The 18,129-nt window shown below is 39.9% G+C and overlaps 1 pseudogene; it reads right to left on the reverse strand.

Moving 5' to 3' along the window:
- Positions 1-17,474: 17,474 nt before the first annotated feature.
- LOC114514304 lies at positions 17,475-17,629 on the reverse strand (annotated as a pseudogene).
- Between the last annotated feature and the right edge of the window lie 500 nt (positions 17,630-18,129).

The following is an 18,129-nucleotide window of genomic DNA, read 5'->3' on the forward strand; positions in this document are numbered from 1 at the left end:
AATATGCCAAGGTTGCAGGTTCGATCCCTGGTCAGGGCACACAAAAGAAGCAACCAATGAATGCAGAAATAAGTGGAACAACAAATTTCTCTCTCTCTCTCTCTGTCTCTCTCTCTGTCTCTCTCTCTCTATCTCTATCTCTTTCTCTCTCCCGCCCTCCCTCCCTCCCCCTCAGGTCAATAACTTTCGAAATTTTTTTAAATGCTCCTGAAACAGAAAGCAGATGCACATGACTCTTCATTTCCAGTACCTTTTCCATGTTAAAGTTTCTCTCATTGTTTCTCTTACAAGCTCTGTGTTTCACCGGGTAACACCCTCCCCTAAAATTTGCAAAGCATTCTTTCTTTTCATACAGAAAAGGCCTGGCCATTTTGACATGACTGTAATTTGCCCCCCATTATATGAGTACAAACATGTAAAAATATTTAAACATCTCTCCAATCTATAGAAAACCGTTTTTGGGTGGTGAAAACAGTCTCTTTACAGATGGAGAGAATGTGAGAGAAATGCCCTCAGTGTGCTGCGGCTGAGAACTGTAGTGCCTGCCCAGCACTGTGCCTCCTCTCATAACGGGATGCTCTGCTGAATGAGCCCTTGTATGTCAAGATTCAAAAAGTTCTTGTTTGCTCTGGTTGAACAAAGCTCTCACAGACAGTGGGATCTGCAGGGTAGCCACCAAGTGTGTTAAACCAATGTTCCCTCCACCGCATTGCTGAATAGTTTATCGTAATGGCAGTTCTCACCTTCATGTATAGAGGCCGGTGTTCGCCTGGCCCTCCGTGCTGCACAGAGCTCCCACTGACTTCAAAGGAAATGACATAGAACAGAACCCCATGGTGTAAGGAGAAACAAGCAGCATCTGATCAGAATCAGGCCATATTTTTTTTCATTCTCTCTGTATAACTGGCTAAATTCATACACAGAATATCTAAAGGCCACCTTTCACTTCAGCAGTTTATTAATTGTCAGGCGTACATGCACTTATTAGGGAGCTCAACACTGAACTGCTTTTTATGTAGAAGGAAAAGGGAGGGGGTTGTGTTATAGAAAAATCCATCCCAACCCGGCGGTTTTTCTTGGTCTACAGCATACCCAAGAGACCAAAGTGATTGGGGTAGCTTAGCGGCTCAGTTTACTTAAAGCTGGCCTTGAGACAACAGGGAGAAAGAGGAAAAAAATAGGAAAGGGAGAAGAGAAGAGAGAAAGAGAAAAAGGAAAATATAAGTGTATGTTTATTAAATCTCTGGATAGGGGAGATCTCTTTCTAAGCTTAAAAGCAAGGAAAGAAGTCACTAAAGTAAAGATTAGTAAATTTAAAAGATGCAAACTTCTGTGTGTCAAAAATTAAAATAACTTTGATTTAAGTGGCAAGTAAAAAGCTAGAGAAAATATTGATGACAGCTTTGACAGGTAAAGGATTAGTATTTTTAGAATTTTCTACAGATTGTTCCCTATTGCCCAATCTGAGTACTGGAGGTGCACCCACTGTGTGGGCTGTGTACATCCTCCTTTTGTAGTTGAGCCTTGATTGCTGTTGGCACAGGCAAGGTCAGCCACTGCCTCTGTTCTGTCCGGAGTCACACAAGCATAACCTACAAAGCAGTCTGCAGATGGCTGCTACTTGTGCTGAGTTTGGAGGTGCCCAGGAGAGGCCAAGCTGTGTACCAAGGCTGGCTGCTGCTAGTGCTGGGCCTGGGGCAACTTAGCAAGAGGTATAGGACTTGCTGAAGCCATGTGCTGCTTATTGGAGAGAATTTAGGAAAATCTGAAGGGTGGGCCACGGCAAGCCATTCACATGGAAAAGCCACTGGAAACAGCTTGAGTGGGCCTGAAAGTCAGGTGGGACAGGGCCTCAGGAAATCACCAGAGCAGGGCAAACTGTGTGAGCCAGGTTGATGGCTCCTGAGAGCCATATCTGATATGGCACCCTCCTCTGGCTCTGTGGGGGGAGGGTTCAAAAAAGGAACAATGGTCTCTGCCAACAGTTCTGTCTGGGAGAAAGCTGCCATCCAGTTCTTGCCTTGATGCCAGACACTTATGTTCCTCCCCATATGCCTTTACTGACTTTCAATCTGCTTCCCCAGCACTGCAACTCAGAAGGAGTGAGTCTGAATAAGTCTGTGCAAGGGTCCTTTAAGAGGAAGTGGCTGGGACTCCAGAAGTTTCAGTCTTCCACAACCTCAATCACTGCCAGTTTTCACAGTCAGAAGTTATGGAGACATATCTTCTTGGCACTGGAACCCTGGGCTTTGGCGCCCGGTATGGGTTGGGACCCCTCACCCCTGAGAGATCCTTTCTGATTTTTATCTACCACACATGGGTGTCAGACTAGTCCATTTCATGTCTCTGCCCCTCCTACCAATCTTGGTGTGGTTTATTCTTTAATTCTGTTGTTCTGAATGATGGTTGTTCTGTAGTTTAGTTGTAATTTTAATGTAGTTATGTGAGGAAGTGAGCCTTGTTTACCTATGCCACCACCTTGACCAGCAGTCTGTGGATCTTACTTGATAAATTTTTATTAAATTCAAAAAATATTTGTAGAAATCTATAATATTATATGTTAGCTACTAGGGACTTAGAAGTAGAACACATAATTCCTTCAAATGGTTTATAATCTAGAAAGGAGATACATAGGGAAGAATATAAGAAACTGCAATTCTGTACAACCTTTGTTATAATGGGGAAAGTGTCACATAGGAGAATTTCCTAATCTGGGCTCAAGGAAGATCACAAAAGGCTCATTTGAAAATGTGACACCATCATGAAACCTGTGGGGTAGATGAGTGAGTCATCAGAGATAGAGTGGGGTAGGACAGAGGCAAAGAAGTGCATGTTCCTGGAAATGTGACAGAGCATGTCATATTCAGGAAGCTAAACAACTGGTGAGTGAACAGTAGAGATGAGGGCGAGGAGAATTAATGGCAACAGATGAAGCTATAGAAAGCTAATATAATGGCCAAACCTCATTAAACAGTTTGTACTTCACCCTGAGAGAATGCGATTGTCACTGGGAGGTTTTATGCAGGGAGTAACATGATCAGTTTTGTGTTACACAAAAGTCATTTTGTCTTCAGAGTGTATAAGGGATTGAGGAACAAGAGTTAAGAGGTTATGACAGCAAGTTAGATGAAAGTTGACAGGATGATAGTGACCTAAACTAGGGAAGTAACAATGGGAATATAAAGAGAAAGACATATCTCAAAGCTATTTAAAAGGTAGTAGTGGCACTCTGGTGTAGCTCAGTGGATTGAGCACAGGCCTCCAAACTAAAGGTTTGCTGGTTCGATTTCCAGTCAGGGCACATGCCTGGGTTGTGGGCCAGGTGCCTAATAGGGGGCATGTGAGAGGCAAACACACATTGATGTTTCTCTCCATCTCTCCTTCCCTTCCCCCCTCTCTAAAAATAAATAAATAAAATCTTCTAAAAAAAATAAAAGGTAGTAGTGGCAATTAACAATTCAAAAAATATGATAAATGTGGGAACAAATGGTTAGCTATTTGGAGTAAAATTAGATCCTTAATTCAAAACTACATCTCCATAAACTTCAGATCAATGAAAAACTTAAGTGTTTTTCAGAAATAAAGTTATAGCCCTGCCTGGTGTGGCTCAGTGGATTGAGCACTGGCCTGCCATCCAGGGGGACTCTGGTTCAATTCCTAATCAGGGCACATGCCTGGGTTGCGGGCCTGGTTCCCTGATATGGGGTGCACAAGAGGCTGTCACAACCAAACATTGGTGTTTCTCTCCCTCTCTTTCTCCCTCCCTTCCCTTCTGTCTAAAAATAAACAAATAAATAAAGTCTTTAAAAAATAAAAAATAAATAAAATAAAATTATACATCTATGAAAAGATGTCTGGTTAAGATGACATTTAGATATACCCCATCTCTTCCAAATCTAAGTTCACCACTTACGATAGGCTAAAATAGAAAGCTGATGCCAATGCTGTTCCTGAGGTTACAGCATTATATAGAGCTATGGGCCTAAGGAGGTAGAAGAACAAAGGCACAGCAACTGGGAACTGAACAATGTTGACCACTGCCTCAGAGATTAGATCTGTAACATCCCTTATACCCCCAGGCTATGATCAGAACTTTGAAATGCCACTGTAGCACATACTTTTGAATGGAAGGAACTGAGTCTGAGCAAAGGTAGCCACAAAACATATAGATAAAGAGGAGTGAGTACAGGAAATGAGGGAAGAAAATAAGCAAACAAATGAAAAACCATAAACAGAAAAACCTCTTACTCAAAATAAGTCTAAATTATAAGACAGGAAAACAAGGCTATGAGAATAAAGTATATAAGCAAATGATACATGAATTCACTACAACTTAAATTCAGTTTATATAATAGTTTGATAATTATTTTACAATAAATATTTTAGGATGTGAGAAGATATAAATAAAAGAAAATGAATAAGAATTTATGAAGAAATAAGCACAAATAAAATAAAAAAACAACTAGACAAAAAGATGCAAGTAGAGGCTATTAGAATCTGCAAATTGTTTTTTAAACATAGTCAATATTTTTTCTTGACTACAAGAACATTCTTTTTCTTTTAAGATTTTATTTATTTATTTTTACAGAGGGAAGGGAGAGAGAAAGAGAGAGAGAAACATCAATGTGCGGTTGTTGGGGACCATGGCCTGCAACCCAGGCATGTGCCCTGACTGGGAATCAAACCTGCGATGCTTTGGTTCACAGCCCACGCTCAATCCACTGAGCTACACCAGCCAGGTAGAATCTGCAAATTTCTGTAGCTATTAAAAGCTTAATAGTTGAAGAGTGAGTTTACTAAAATGAAAGAATGTGCTGAGAGATACTTCTAGAATGCAGCAGTGAGCCAAAGAAATTACATATATATAATTTTCTCTTTCATATATCTGGAAAAAGTTCAGCATATAATATAACAATATTAATATAATAAGAATAGTTGGCACAACATTGATGTAACTTGGCAGCCAAGGAGAGTGGACTGGAATGCACATGTGTGAACAGTGATGACTTCACTGTACTAGTCAGTGGGGGTGGTAGATACCATTGACTGAGCATGTGCACTGTGTGGCTGTCACATTCAAGATGACTGAGCCAGGGGAGCAATAAATCTGCATTAGATTTTGCATTAATCTTGAACATTCCTCTGTGGAAATTATTCAGATGATTCAGAAGGCCACAGCTATGGGCAAATCTTGACTGGCATCTACATCACGACAACATGCCTGCTCATGCATCACGTCTCATGCAGAGGCTTTTGGCAAAACATCAAATCACCCAGATTTTGGTGCCCCGTGACTTTGGTGCCCTGTGGCTTTTCTTAAAACTAAAAACATTTTTGAAAGGGAAGAAATTTCAGCCATCGTGAAATTCAAGAAAAAACAATGGGGCAGCTGATGGTGATTAGGAGAACTGTGTGAAGTCCCAAGGTACCTACTTTGAAGGGGACTGAGGAGTCATTGTCCTAAGTACAATGTTTCTTGTATCTTGTATCTTCTTCAGTAAATGTCTCTATTTTTCACATTACATGGCTGGATAACTTATAGACAGATAAACATATATATTTCATACATACACACACACACGAGAAAACATGTAAAACAGATTAAGAGGCTCCATCTGACATTTAATAAAAGTTCCAGATGAATGGAGGAAATTGTGGGGAAACAATATTTGAAGAAATAATAATCAGGTAAGTGCGTAATTGAAACACACACACATATACATATATTGACACTGAGTACCACATAGAATAAATCACTATAAATAAACAACTACATACATTCTAATAAAGTGAAAATCATCTGAGATAAACAGTTAATTTCAAAAGCTTTAGAGAAATGAATATGATCATGGTAACAGTGTAAGAAACAGTGAACTTCATAAGGGGTGCTTCAGAAATTAGATTATATGGAAAAATTGTTTTCTATCTCATACCATACATGAAAATAAACCAGAAGAATTAAAAACTTAAATATGAACAGCAAACCTATAACACTTTTAGAAAATATTAAGAGAACATATTTATAACCTTGGGGTAGGAAAGGTGTTACAAACCACCCTGCCTGGTTTCAGAAGCTGTAATCCCCCCTGGCTAAGGCTGAGTGGAAAGACCTTGGGACCATAGGCCATTGAGGAGACAAAGCTTAACTTCCTTGTAAGGGTGTCGCCTCTGCCCCCTTTACTTCACCCTGCTTGGCTCCAGGAGGATGACTGGTCAGCCAATGACAGGTAAAATTCCTCAAGGGAGGGATGACCTAAGATAGGCATGGTCACAAAGGGGCCCTCAGGGAAGGACTTGGGGGGCTATAGAAAAAGGGGGTGATGGACCCTTGCCCCTCGGCTTTGACATAGCCTAAGTCCCCATTCTGCCTGCAAGAAGTCTAATCTCTTGGCTGCCTTACTTCACCTACAGGATTTAAGCCTGAAACAATGCCAGCAGCCCTGTGCTGGAAAGGGCAGGTTCCCTGGGGTGATCAGGCCTAAGAAAGAATGCATCAAGTCCTATGAAACCTACTTTGCTAAACCTAAATTTAAATAATAAGGGTCCAAGCATGAAATGAATCTGTTTCCCCAAAGTTTTATGGCCCTTTGGCTATCTGACCCTGACACAGAATAAGCGCTCATAGTTCTTTGAATGTTATCTATTGTTTGATCCTTACTGCCTGACAAGGACTGATGAGCTTTACCTGTATTCCTATGCAAATAAACCCAATATTAGGCTCCTGGCCCTTCTCCTTTGAGAGATCAGCCACCTTTCCTCCACAAGCAGATCATGTCTTGGTAGACTTATTATCATCTGTGGCAGCCAGGTGTGGGGGGGACCTTATGGGAGGAGCCCCCCCACAGAAAGGATTTCTTAAGAAACAAATGAGATTCATAAAAGAGGAATACACTTTTCAGATTTAAGAAGTGAGGCATTCTGGTCAAGATGGTAGCATAGGTAAACACAGCTTACCTCCTTGCATACCCACATCAAAATTACAACTAAAATGTAGAACAACCATCACTCAGAACCATCAGAAAGTGAGTTGAATGGGAGTCTGACAACTATGTAATTAGATACCACATCCATCCAGACTGGCAGGAGGGGTGCAGACATGGAACAAGCTGGTCCCACATTCACAAGTGGCAGATAAAAACTCTGGAGGGATATCTCAGGAGTAAGGAGTCCTAGCCCCACTATAGACCCCCAGCCCAGGGTTCCAGTGCCAGGAAGATAAGTCCCCACAACTTCTGCCTGCAAAACCAATGGGCATTGAGTCAGTGGAAGATACTTCTGTAGTCCAAAGCTTTCCCCTTAAAGAGCCCACACACAAACTTACTCAGACTCACTCCCTCTGAGCCCCAGCACTGGAGTAAGCAGCTTAAAAGGCACCAGTGGTTTACAGGGAGGAAATGAAGTATCTGGCAACAAGGTGGGAGCTGGGGGACAGCTTTCTCACAGACAGAAAAACAGGAAGAGGCCATTGTCCCTTTTTAGAGCCCTCCCCACATACAGCCACAGAGCCAGCAGGCAGGTGCCATATCTGAGACACTATTAACCTGGCTATTATTGTTTGACCTGCCCTGAAGATTCCCTGAGACCCCATCCCACCCAATTTACAGGCCCACCCAAACTGTTAACCTTGATTTTTCCATATGAATAGCTGGTCTTGGCTCATGCTGCACAACTTCTTAAATACTATCAAATAAGCAACAGCTGGCCTCAGTAAGTCCCCCAGCCCCCAGCCCCCATAACTCTTACTAAGTGGCCCAAACCTGGTACTAGCAGCAGCCAGCCTAAATTCACAGCTTGGCTTTGCCTGGGAATCTCCAAGCCCAGCACAAGTAGCAGCCACCTCAGATTGCTTTATAGCTTACACAGGCTGGCCTCAGGCACAACGCAGGTGGTAGCTGATCTTGCCCTGCACCACCCAGGAAACCCCAGAGCCTGCGCACCCAGTGGGCAGTTTACAGACCACATCAAAGCACCACCACCCTGCCCTGGTACAGCTGATCCTCCATGGAAGGTGGCAGCAAGTCCTTGCAACTGACTGGCCTGGACAAATACCTCCTATTTACCTGTCAACAGCAATCAAGGTTCAAATACAAGAGAGGGTATACTCAGTTTCCACAACAGGCACACCTCAAATGCCCAGTTTGGGTGATCTGGGAGGCTGTGTCACGGGACCTTACAGGACACCTACTACATTAGGCTACACTACCAAGATAGGGAATCATAGCAGCTCTACCTAATTACATAGAAACAAACTCAGGGAGGCTGCCAAAATGAGCAGACAAGGAAACATGGCCCAAATGAAAAAAAAAAAAAAAACAAATAAAAACTCCAGAAAAAGAGCTAAATAAAATGGAGATAAGCAATCTATCAGATGCAGAGTTCAAAGCACTGGTTATAAGGATGCTCAAGGTACTTAGTGAGGACCTCAAAAGCATAAAAAGATCAAGTCAGAAATGAAGGATATACTAATTGAAATAAAGAACAATTGACAGGGAATCAACAATAGAGTGGATGAAGCAGAGAATCAAATCAGTGATCTGGAACATAGGAAGCAAAAAACAACCAATCAGAACAAGAAGAAGAAAAAAGAATTTAAAAAAATGAGGATAGTGTATGGGGCCTCTGAGGACAACTTCCAGCATACCAACATTTGCATGATGGGGGTACCAGAAGGAGAAGAGAAAGAGCAAGAAATTGGAAATCTATTTGAAAATATAATGACAGAAAACATCTCTAATTTGGTGAAGGAAATAGACGTGCAAGTCCAGGAAGCACAGAGAGTCCCAAACAAGATGGAAGCAAAGAGGTCCACTCCAAGACACATCATAATTAAAATGCCAAAGGTTAAATACAAAGAAGGAATCTTAACAGCAGCAAGAGAAAAGAAGTTAGTTACCTACAAGAAGCCTCCATAAAACTGTCAGCTGATTTCTCAAAAGAAACTTTGTAGGCTAGAAGAGATTGGCAAGAAATATTCAAAAGCAGGGACCTACAGCCAAGATTGCTCTACCCAGCACAGCTACCATTTAGAACTGAAGATCAGATAAAGAGTTTCCCAGACAAGAATAAACTAAAGGAGTTCATCATCACCAAACCATTATTATATGAAATATTAAAGGGACTTATTTTTAAGAAAAGGAGGATCAAAACTATGAACAATAGACCTGGCTGGTGTGGCTCAGTGGATTGAGTGCTGGCCTGAGAACTGAAGAGTTGCTGGTTAGATTCCCAGCCCGGGCACATGCCTGGGTTGTGGGCCAGGTCCCCAGTGGGGGAGTGAGTGAGGGGCAACCACATATTGATGTTTCCCTCCTTTCCTCCTTCCTTTCCCCTCTTTCTAAAGATAAATAAAATCTTTTAAAACAAAAACTATGAACAATAAAATGGCAATAAATACATATCTATCAACAGTTGAATCTAAATAACAAACTAAGCAAACAGGAAGAACAGAGACAGAATCACGGATACAGAAAGTCTTTTGATGGTTGTCAGATGGAACAGGGGTGTGGGGGAATGGATGAAGAGGTGAAGAGAATAAGAATAAAAATATTCTGTAACTACCAATATGTAGAATATTACAGAATATTCTTAAACTACATATTGGTAGTTACAGAATATTCTGTAACTACATATTGGTAGCCACAGAATAGCCATGGGGATGTAAAGTACAGGGTCCAGCACAAATAAGGCTCCCCTTTTTAAATTAAAAATCTTTTATTACCAAATCAAAAGCATGTAATTCTGTAACATAACAATATCACACTCAAGCACACCATATGATATTTTAGGTGAAATGTTCAAATTAAAACTATAAATTACTATACCCATATATTACCCTACCAACCACACTCAAGTAGGTATTACTTTTGCCCAACCCTGTACAGTATAGGAAATGGAGTAGCCAAAGAACTTTTACAGATGGCCTATGGGCATGAACAATGGTGTGGGGATTGCCTGAGAAATGGGGGGGGGGGGTGTTGGATTGAGGGGTGCAAAGTGGAAAGAATTGGGACAACTGTAATAACATAATCAATAAAATGTGAATAAAAGTGAAACTTTTATTCACTAAAAGACATCATAAAAAAGTGATATGACAATCTGCAAACTTCTCTGCAATGAAAGGAGATATTATAATAGCATATATTATACCACTGGACCTAGACAAGGGGTAGGTGTCCTTCTTACATCTCTGGTTGTAAACTTCTCATTCTTTCTTAAAACTGTCTATTTTGATTCACATGTTATCTGACTATACCATCACTTTGCTACTTGTTATGCCCATTCTCCTATCCTGAGATCTTTGTGAATTCTTAAAAATTTTAGCTGGCACTTCACTGTCATTCCAATACTATTCTCATCATAATTCTTGATGATTTCAATATCCACTTACTGGTATGGTCCTTTTAGTAACCTAGTTTCCAAAGGTTTTTGGCCTTCTCTTCTTCAATAATGTTGTGTTCTATCTTAGCCACTCAGTACATGGTCATGTCTCTAGACCTGTACTTTCTGATATGGTAGATATTAGCTTCATTTTGCTTTTAATTTAAAACATTAAAATACAATTTAAATTTTCTTCATTTTTTAAAGATTTTATTTATCTATTTTTAGAGAGATGGGGGGAAGGAGGGAGAAAAAGAGGGAGAGAAACATAAATGCACAACAGATACATCCATCAGTTGCCTCTTGCATGCCCCTGACTGGGGACCTGGCCTGCAACCCAGGCATGTGCCCTGACTGGGAATCGAACCAGCAACCTCTTGGTTCTCAGGCTGGCACTCAGTCCACTGTGCCACACTAGCCAGGTCTAAATTTTATTTCTTTTGTTGGCCCATTGCCAGTGATCAGTGCCACTAGTGTCAACCACAATGGATAGTGGATATAGAACATTCCCCTTGGATAGTGCGGCTCTGGATCTTGTTATTACCCATAACTGTAACTCCTCCATGTCAATATTAAGCATCAGACTGTTTAAGACTTTTTAAGCTTAATTCCTCACACCAACAATTTGTCAAATTTACCTAGATAATCTACTGATTCTTCTACCATTTTATTGTCCCCAGCCTGTGTCATGTTCTACTTCCATAATTATACAATTTAAATTTCATAATTAATCATTATGGACCATCCCTTGCAGACCTCTTAAACTACCTTGTCCCTCTTGCTCTTTTTCTTTTAATTTGACAAATTCTGATTAAATCTGACTTTCTGACTGCTTGTTACCTAGATAAATTCAGTTTTCCTCTTAACTCTGCACCCACACCACTGCAGCGGATTGTGGTTGGAGAAAATACACAACTGTCACTAACCTCAGGTAGATTATGCTACCTACTGATCATTATTGTTCCCTCGTGCATTTTGTCTCCCGTTCTTCTAGACTACTCATGCTTTCTTCTAACTTTCAAACCTCTGACAACTTGTCCCTATCCTCCCTCTCAGTTGGTGACTTGTGTAGCATTTTGCTGAAAAATAAGAGAAAGCAGAAAAGAATTTTCACATACTAACACTACCATATCTACTCACCTATTGCACTTGTGTCTGTATGCTCTGCGTTGTTACCTGTTACTGTAAATGAATTGTCTATACTCCTAATGAAGGCCTGTTCTCCACTTTGCACTCGGTCCCATCCCTGGTAGCCTGTTCATGGGCTTTAGCATACAGCAGTCCTCTACTTTCTCTCTGTCTTTACCAGTGCTTCCCTCTCTGCTGAATCTTTTCTACCATCATAAAACCACAGTTTTATTTCTTCCTTCTGAAAAAAAATGACACTCCTATTGACCTCACTTTTCCCTCCAGTTACCCCTCCATTTCCTTCTTTCACCTTTTAGCAAAAGTGTTTGAAAGACTAGTCTGTTATACGACTTTGTCCGTTTTCTCTTCTCCCTGTCTCTCTTGAATCCACATTGACTAAGTTTTTGCCCTGTACCATGTCTTCAATTCTCTTCTTGAGATTACCAAAGATTTCTCCATGGTGAAACCTAATGGTCAATGCCCGTCCTCATCTTGCTTGACCTATTAGCAACATGTGACACGGTTGATCCTTCCTAGCCTCCTGAGATGTTTGGCTTGACTTCTAACCTGGTTTTATCCCTACCTTACTATTTCTCCTTCTCAGTCTCCTTTGTTGGTTTTTCCCTATCTCCCCAAATTCTGAACATTGAAATATCTCAGTCTTTGGATTTCTTCTCTTCAATGTCTACACCCACTTTGTGGTAGATTAACTGATGGTTTACAACTATTTGCTTCCTCTCTTCTATGAGAATTGTACATCCACACCCTTCGGATTTGTCTTGAGATGCTTCTTCTGTCACAATATACATCCTTGTCCTATTGCAGGGCTGGACTATGTGACTTTCTTTGGTCAGAAGAATGAAATGGAAGCCTATGGTATAGTCACATGCAAAGAGAAATTTCAAGTTGGATTGCATTGTTTAGTTTGACCTCTTGTTTCCACCCTCTGCCATGAGTAGGGCATGTGCCAGGCAGTGGCTATGTCTTCAGCCTAGGCCCAAAGTAAGAAGATACTTGAATCAGACACACAAGCAGCCCATAGCCTAAAGCAGGGCTCTAATCAATCTGTTGCCTGTCGTATGTTTGTAACAAGAGCAAGAAATAAACATTTGTTGCTGTAATCCACTAAGATTTGGGGTTGTTATATCAACAATGTTGACTAGTCCTGGCTGGTGTGTCTCAGTGGATTGAGTGCTGGCCTGCAAACCAGCACTCAAAAGGTCACCGGTTTGATTCTCAGTCTGGGCACATGCCTGGGTTGCGGGCCAGGTTCCCCAGTGCAGGGTGCATGGGAAGCAACCACACATTGTTGTTTCTCTCCCTCTCTTTCTCCCTCCCTTCCCCTGTCTAAAAATAAATAAATAAAGTCTTAAAAAATAAAATTATGAGAAATTTTCAAAAAAAACCCAACAACAATGTAGACTAATAAACTACTCTAAATTTTCCAGAATGCCAGTTGCCAACTGGGTACCTCTGCTTAAATAGCTAAAAAGCAACTCGAGCTCAATGGGTCCAACAGTGAGCTCTTGATCTTCTCTACAAATCTGGTCTTGAAGTTTCTCCCTTATAGACTAATGGAAACTGAACTTCTAGGATAAAAATTCTACAGTCATATCTGATTTCTTACTTTTGCTTATATTTCTTACAAATCATATTAATTCTACTTTCAAAATAAACCTAGATTCTAAAAACTTCTCACTCCCTTCACTGGTGCCACTTTGGCCCAAGCCATTATCATTTTTACCTATTTCCTGTTATAGCCATACCAATTCCACCAACGGGTTGGTCACCTTAGTTCTCTCCACCCACAGTTTCAGCTCCTCAACAGAGAAAGTTCTTCTAGAGTAGGGAAACAAAGATTAATTAGCAACTAACCAACAAATACCACCTGACCTCAGCTAGGTCATAGTTACTCACAAGTTAACTTTTCATTTTCTCTAATCACTTTTTACCACTTCAGTATCACCTTAGTGCTTTCGACCATTATCTCTTACCTGGATTAATTCTTTTTGAGGAATATAAATTTTAGTTTTCATGTTAAAATTTTTACAAATTTTATTGTGTCATACACTATACAAGAGTAACATTTACAAGGGAACTAAAAAATTGTATTTTGGGACACCTCTATTCATTTTACTATCATAAGCCTATTTTGTTACCTATACAGCAATGATAATTACAATTATAGAACTGCTCAACTTTAAAATTTAATAAGAGTGTTATGATGGAGGCGAATACATAATATTAACAAAGAGCAAGTACCCAAACATAGTCTTATATTCTATGTTATTCTTTATTCCACAGTTAGAAGCATGGGTTAGAATCTACCCAAGAATGCCACCATTCAATATCTGACTAAGCAGGTCAAGTCAGCAAGCATTTCAAGTCATTTTACAAAATCTTACTTAATTTAGTTCTGCAAGGACCTGGATTATTTTGAAAGCTGCTGAGGTTACTCCTGCCTTTGCCCACTATAGTGGGTTTTTTAAAACAATAAGTCAAATTGTGTCACTCCTTTGCTCAAATTTTTCTTTCCCTCAAATGGTTTCCCACCTCACTGGGAGTAAAAGTCAAGTCCTTATAATGGTGTAATATATCCTTTACATTCTACACAGACACCATTCCCAACACGTTGCTCAAACATCATCTCTTAAGACTCATTTTTCTCATTCAGCTTTGGCCACACTGGATTCCTTGCTATTCCTTAAACACACCATTTATGCCTCATCTGCGGGATCTTTGAATTTGTTGTTCTCTCTAAGATGCTCTTCCACCAAGTATCTCTATGGCCTGCTTCTCATCTCCTTCAGGGTTTTACTCAAATGTCACTTTCTCAGTGAGGCCTTTCTTGACCACCTTATTTTATTTTATTAAAAAAGATTGTATTTATTTATAGAGAAAGGGGAAGGGAGGGAGGAAGAAAGGGAGAGAAACATTGATCTGTTGCTTCTCACATGCCCCTAAGCAAGGACCTGTCCCACAACCCAGGCATGTGCCCTGACCAAGAATCCAACCCGTGACCTTTTGGTTTGTAGAACAATGCTCAACCTGCTGAGCCACACCAGTCAGGGCTTGATCACCCTATTTTAAATTGCAACCCTTCCCCAGGACTCCCTATCCCCCTTCCCTGCTTTATTTCTCTCTACGATAGTTCTTGACTTCAGATTATTTGATTTACAATTTTTTTTACTTTATTATTGTGCAAAAGTGATATGCATTCAGTACAAACTATATTTCAAAACTGTATAGTGAAGTGATTTTGCCCAATTGTAAGCTAATGTAAGTTTTCTGAACATGTTTAAGGTAAACTAGGCTAAGCTATGATGTTCAGTAGGTTAGGTGCCCTACTGTAAGTTAAAGAGCATCCCTATAGCATTTATCTCAGAGTACATAAAATTTAACATACCATAACCTTTGCTTATTTATTGCATTCATTGTTTCTCTTCCCATACTAGAATTTAAATTCTATGAACTATGAGTTTTGGGGGCCTGTCTTGTTCACTGCTGTATTCCTCTGAGCATAGTAAGTGCTCAATAAATATATGTTGAGAGGATCAGTATAACTAACAAAGTATAACATATACTATATTTATATTTATGTTTCCTTTGAAATGGAAGGAAACATGTCAAAGGAAACATACAAACAGCCAACTGAAAAGTGAACCAAGGATATGGACAGTGATTTCACAGAAGACACACATAATCAATACACCTAAGAGACTCAACCTCACTAATAATCAGTGAGTTAAACAAAATGAGATATCTTTTCATAAGCATCAGATTGGCAACAATTTTAAAAGTCTGACAATACCAACCATTGGCAAGGATGTAGAGCACTGGGAACTCTCATACACTGCAACTTTGGAGATTTAAGATATCTTGTAAATACTAGAAAGACACATACCCTTTACCCAGCAATTCCAGTTTCAGATATAAATCCACGAAATAAGTGTTAACATGTTTTCTTACAAAAGGCATGTAAGAGAATGTCCACATCAGCCTTATTAATAATAGTCTCAAACTAGAAACTCAAATGTCCATTAACAGTAGAATAAACACATATATTTGGTAGATGCATACAATGGAGTATTTTATAGCAATAAAAAATGTGTAAACATGCCCTGGCTGGCATAGCTCAGTGGATTGAGCGTGGGCTGTGAACCAAAGCATTGCAGGTTCGATTCCCAGTCAAGGCACAAGCCAGGGTTGCAGGCCACGGCCCCCAGCAACTGCACATTGATGTTTCTCTCTCTCTCTCTCTCTCTCTCTCTTTCTCTCCCTCCCTCCCTTCCCTCTCTAAAAATAAATAAATAAAATCTTTTTAAAAATGTGTAAACACTAGAATCAAACAAAACATAAAAACTATTTGAAACTACCTAAAGCCCAAAGGGCAAGGGCGGCTGGAAGATGTAGTGCTCTGTGATACAACACAGAAAAGGGAAAGTGTGAGAGATGGTTCTGAAAGCAAATAGGAAATTGATAGGCACACATGTACAGCTTCTCTTGCTGGTGAGAGGGACGGACCCGTGGTCCAGTGCCCCATTTCCATACAACCCAGAATGAGTCCCTGGTGTCATTTTTGAGTTATCCTGTTTGTCATTCTACAATATGTTTCCGTATCCACTCTTTACCACTCTATTCACCCACTTCATTAATCAAACACTCCATTTATCAAATGGTGTGCTGGATGTTATAGAGAACAAAAAGAAGTATAAGATGTGACCTCCATCCCCTGGGAGCTGGAATCTACTTCCAATGACAGTACTTAGTGATGATAAAGTGTCACATTCCTTTGCTTGTTTAAAAAATAAAACAAGCAATATCATAAGGTAGTGTACTAAGTATCCTGGGAACTCACGCCAGAAGGGGATTGCCTCTGACTGAGGTAGACAAGATTTGTAGGAGAAAGTAGAATCAGCTATATTTTAGAAGATGGCTAAGGTTTCTGTGGGCACACGTGGAGAAAGCTCATGAATAACTCATGATGATAGAGAGCTTAACAGGTTCAGCAAAGGGCATCCAGTAGAGGTAGACTGAAGCACAGAAGTGCAGGGGGAAACGGAGAGAAAAGGGGAAGTAGGAGGCTGAGACTACATTGTAGAATCTTGAAAGGGATGCTAAGTAGTTTTAACTTCTCTTAATAGATTTTGGTTTGGGAATAATTTGGTCAAAACTGGTAGTGGCAATGCAGATTATCTTGGAAAGGGGTGTCTGGAAGCATATCTATTTATTAAGAAAAAGAAGTTATGTTAACTGTTTCATATGCATTATTTCATTTAATCCTTACTATAACTCTATAAGATAGGTCTTATTAACCTAATTTTTTAGGATCGAAAACTGATTATCAGAGAGTTCATTTCATAAAGTCATACTGGACAGAAATGCTATAGCCATCTCTCAAATCCAGGTCTTTTTTACTCTAAAGACTGCACTTGAACTCTCTGGCTCTATTGTTGCCTCTATTATAATACTGCCAAGTAGATTCTGTCCATCTCCAAGGAGGAGATGCTGTGCATCTGATCTAAGAGGAGCATTACTTCAGAAAGGCTAAAGTAATTACCTCAGAAAGCAATAAACGGTTGCATCAATAAATGGAACAAATCAATCTTTCTCTCTCCCCTTTCCTCCCTTTCTCTCCCCTTTTCTCTCTCTCCCTAAAACCAATTTAAAAAAATATTTGCTATCTAGAAAGGTTGAACCAGAAAGACTCTGGATCCAAGACCCATAGGGACTCAGTAAAAGTCTATATATTGAACAATGAGGTCCCTTTTATACCAGCTCTAGACAGTGGCTGCCAGGCATACAGTACCTCATCTTCAGGTTGAAGATTAAAGCATTCACCTTTGGAGCTACTGACTTCCCAGGAGAAAAGTGTTTGGGGAGAGAGAGCAAGAAAACATCCAGAGCCCTGCTGAACCCACCTGCCCGTGCACAGAGGTTCTAACCAACTTTTTATTGCTTCACCCACTGTGGGGGGGAGTGCCCCTAGTACCATAAATAATCCAGTTGGGGTTCCCACATTTGGGGAAACGTCAAGGATGAGCACATACAGAGTGGAATGGATAAGCCTCACCCTCAGAAAACCTCCTTCAGGAATATGGTATCTCCCCTGCCAGGTAAGTATATTACCTGACTCCACCAAGGGTCACTAGATATTCAAGGAAAGATTTTAATACAAAATATAGGGAATCCCCAAACATTTAAAAAGTAATAAGAAAATAGAAATAGTACATGAAGCAGAAAAAAGCATGTTATTAATATTCATATAAAAATAGAAAAATATTAAATCTTTGAAACAAGAATAAGGAAACATTCAGAGAATTATAAAAGTTTGTAAATACTAAGAATGTGATAGCAAAAACACAAAATTCAATATAAGGGTTGGAAAGTTATGTTGAAAATATTGTAAAAGAATATAAAAGAGGAAAGAAACGATCATGAAATCTGAAAACCAGCAGAGGACATTTAACATCTAACTAAAAGGAGTTTCAGAAAGAAAACAGAGAAAAATTAAGAGTAAAAATCAAATACTTAAAGAAAATTCACAAGAATTAATTGCCATGAAATCCTAAGAAACCCTAGAGAGTAAAACAGATCATGCAGAAGGAGGAACAGAATGGCATT

Source organism: Phyllostomus discolor, chromosome 2 (assembly GCF_004126475.2).
Source record: "Phyllostomus discolor isolate MPI-MPIP mPhyDis1 chromosome 2, mPhyDis1.pri.v3, whole genome shotgun sequence".
NCBI classification, from domain to species: domain Eukaryota; kingdom Metazoa; phylum Chordata; class Mammalia; order Chiroptera; family Phyllostomidae; genus Phyllostomus; species Phyllostomus discolor.